Genomic DNA, 4,159 nt, shown 5'->3' with positions numbered 1-4,159 from the left:
CTCGCCATCATTCTCAAGGCATCATGGCCGTGCACCCAACTGTATGTCGCCATCATCAGATGTTTTGAAGATCTTTCTTGACACTTCCCAATCCCCCACCACCCAAGCCCAACACCTTATTGGAGGGTTCACAGACGTCGTCACCACAATGTCTCTGGCGCACGCCAACAACATATTCATTGATGACTTCAACATCCCAGGCAACCAAATCAATGAGCAAAATCTACACTGCCTCCTTGACATTGAACCTCACAAAGCACATGAAAAATCCAGCTGACAGAAAAGGTACTATATATACAAACGCATCCACACTACCATGTAAAACCTCCATCACGGCTCTTCAAGTTCGTTCGACTGTTTGCAACCATCTGGCAATCCCTTGTGACATTAGGCACACCATCCCAGTCAAGCACAACCAGCAAACAAGCCTTCAGGTCATTCATGAACTTCTCAGTGATGGGACTCAAAGAAGACATAGCCAACCTCCACCTCACATGGGCCTATTGACCTCAGACGGCAGGAATGTGACATGCTTCTCCAAGAACTCAATACCACCCTCACAAACAATATCAACTACCATGCTGCAGTAAAACAACCCCCTCCCCCCTAAGCTACACCATCCACACCATGCTACACCCAAGAACTCAACTTAAATCAAAAGACCCATCAGAAAACAAGAAAAGACCTGGTGAAAATCCTGCCGGGCATCCACCTTCGCACTACTCAGGGAATGCTGTGCTACATGAAGATGACTGATCACCACTGCCAAGGCCAACTACTGCCAAAATACCATAGCCAAGTCCAACAGTGACATCATAGCCCTCTTCAAAACCATTGCATTAACCCTCTGTCCAACCCTGCCGTACTGCACTCCATCAAAAACTCCACTGCCATTAACTCTTTCTTTATAAACAAGATCAGCACACACACCAATGCCACAACTGACAGCACATTACACATTCCAACACGCAAAAACACATCTACCTGGACAACTTTGTAAACACTCACTAGACCTCACTGCCACCCTCACACACGTCAACAGTACATTGTATGCAGACAACAGTGTCCCTGTTGTCATACTCAAGAGCCTTCCAATAGAAGCGCCCAACGTACCTGAAAATCATCATCAGCTCCAAAACTCAAGGCACTTTCCCATTAACCCTCATGACCAGAAAAACCCTCACGCTTCTCAAGGCACCAACACTGAACCTTGTCATCAACTACCGCCCAATCACCAATCTTCCCTTCCTAGGTAAGAGCCTTGAGAAAGCAGTAATCACGCGACTCAACCAACACATGAAAATTAACAACCTTCTTCAGTCCTACCTATCTGTTTCAGGCCCAGATGTAGCACAGAAACGGCAACCATCAAGGTGATTGACCATGCCTTTAAATTCCTCGATGATGGCCGTCCTTGCCTTCTGGTTCTCTCTGACCTCTCAGCAGCATTCGACACAGCAGCCCACCAGACAGTCACCAGCCTTCTACATCGTTGCATGGGGATCAGACAGATCATCCTCAGTTCAAATCCAACTTTGCAAATTGCCGCCAGTTTATCTAAATAAATTCCTCCAGATCACCAACCTTACCCATCACCTGTGGAGTCCCACGACTATTTATCCTTTCCCAGTGCTAGTCAATCTTTACATGGAACCACTCTCTTGACTCCACAGAACATCCACATCGACCAATACAATGATGACACGCAGCTCTACCTCAAGGTATCCTCCATCGGAGACATCCACAGGCTCAAGGCCTGCATCACATTGATCCAGTCCTGGATGTCCAGTGCTAACCTGAAGCTATACCCCTCCAAGACCGAATTCCTATTGCTGACCAACAACACTGAACACCCAGACAGCCAAACCTTGCTCTTTGCTGTTACTCTTGAGGGCTTCACATCACAGCTGGCTCCCTACACCAGTTCTCTTGGATTCAACAGCGACAGTCCCCTCTTCTTCAAATCTCATAGCAAGAAAGACCCAAATTGATTGATGCCAACTTTCTCCCCTGCAAAAAATCAAGCCCTTCTTTCCTGAAATCAACTTCAGATCTGCTTTTATATTGTTTACAGTGTGAATGGAATTGTTTTTGTGATTTACCAAGCTTTGGCCCTCTCCCTCCAGGATGGTCGTGGTGCCCATTTGGAAGGCCTTCCTGCGACTACTCAGGCACACCCGAGATGTGTTCTACATGCTGCAGCGCGACTCAGCAAATTCAATCACATCACTCTTACCCCTCATCGAACTGCACTGGCTCCCGCTGCAAGCATGGATCAACTTCAGAAACTGCTGCATCATCTACAAGGCTGTTGCCCAGAAGTCCCCAAGCTATCTCCCTGGGAAGATTAGCATTCTGCGATCCACCAGAAGTAAGGACATGTGCAGACTTGAGCTCTCACAGTGCAGGAAGGAAAGAACCAGAAGACAGGCCTTCTCTGTCTACGCCCCAAGACTCTGGAACTACCCCACATCAACATCAGACTCGCCATGTCTCTTCTACAGGTCAGGAAAGAGCTCAAGACCCACCTCTTCAAAGAATAACTTCTCCCTGACTATTCGGCCCACACATCCTCTAGCCAACCTGATCCCCACTGATTCCTACCCTACTTGCCTCATTTCCCACCTCCCCTGTTGTTGGCTCCCCACTCCACTGTATCTCTGCTTCCCTCACTGTGCCCTTTCCCGTATGATTTGTAAAGTGCTCCGTTGCTTTCCTAAGCTAAGCCCACACAATAAATACCCCAATACTGATAACTCGGCTGCCACCCTATGTTACCAAATATAAACTTAAATCATGTTTCTTTCATATAGTAATTATGTAACCATTGACATGTTTCACACCTCAATTATTTGTCCTTTGTCTTAATTATGGCAACTGCTCCAGGATTTGCAAACTAATTTCAAATCTTAGTTTCACTGGTTAACAAAAGTGTGTGATTCTGTCTAATCTACGAAAATGTGAAGTCCATAGAAATGATTCTATTCAGACTGCATATCATTTAAAACCAAATCTCCCTCATTGGGCCTCATTACGAGTCAGGCGTTAAGGGGTTAACGGCGCGGTAAACGGCACCGACCCTTAACGCCTGATTACAAGGTCCCTTAGCGCCATGGTGATTTTAACGCCTGCTTTTTGCAGGCGTTAAAATCCATGGCACTAAGGGACCATGGTGCTAATTACGCCACCGTAATTTACGGTGGCGTAATTAGCACCTTCCCCACTCCTATTTTGCCCTATGGGGCAAAAATGGGAATGGGGAAGGGTAAAATGGGAAATGGGGATTTACCGCCCCACTCACCTTGGAATGGGGCGGTAAATCCGTCATCCACCATGGTGTAAACGTAGTTTACACCATGGTGGTAAGGGTACGACCCAGGCGGTAACTTACCGCCTGGGTCGTAATGAGGCCCATTGTATTGTAGTAGGCGCAAGTGTGAACATGCAAAGGATGTCCTTCATATCCAGTTACTGAAATCTGGCTAGTACAGCAGGTTAATGCGCCAGCTGCAGGGAAAAGTGTAACCGGCAGTCATTAGCTTAGAACTTTGGCACAGATGTGCAGAACCCTCTCAGCGGTTCCTCACTTCAACGTGGACCAAGTGAGGATCATTCATGTGGGTGTCTGTGTGTCGAAGAAATATATGCATTGCCTTTAAATCTCCCAATGTAAACATTGGGTCATGGACTCTCTCTTCCTTCGCTGTGACATATGGCCCTGATTCATGGATTCTTTGCGCCGAAAAAAACAGGATTTGTGCGCCATTCTGTCTGCCTGTTTAACAAATGGGGATTTGCGGGCAGAATGGAGCACAAATCCCGTTTTTTTTCGGCACAAATAATCCATGAATCAGGGCAGTTTTCCGGGCTGCAGGTGCAATGACGGTAGACTTCAACACTGGAGTAATAAAACACTTCCTCGTTCTGCTCAATTTGTCTTTGCAAACGGTGTATTATGTGCCCACTAAGCAGGTGCCATTCTATACACTGCCTACATATTTCGCTGCATTGCAGCAAGTAGTGACAGGACTTTTATAAACACACACAGGCCTGGAAGGTACCTGCTTAATCTGTGCAGCTCTGTGCCCCAGCTGGGCTAGTTAAACTTTAACCAGGCATTTATTCGGATTAAAACACGCAGTGGGAATTTAGACCCTAC

Source organism: Ambystoma mexicanum, chromosome 6q (assembly GCF_040938575.1).
Source record: "Ambystoma mexicanum isolate Mex_15411 chromosome 6q, UKY_AmexF1_1, whole genome shotgun sequence".
Classification (NCBI taxonomy): Eukaryota; Metazoa; Chordata; class Amphibia; order Caudata; family Ambystomatidae; genus Ambystoma; species Ambystoma mexicanum.
The sequence above is the reverse complement of the archived record's forward strand: the minus strand, read 5'-3'. Positions refer to the sequence as shown.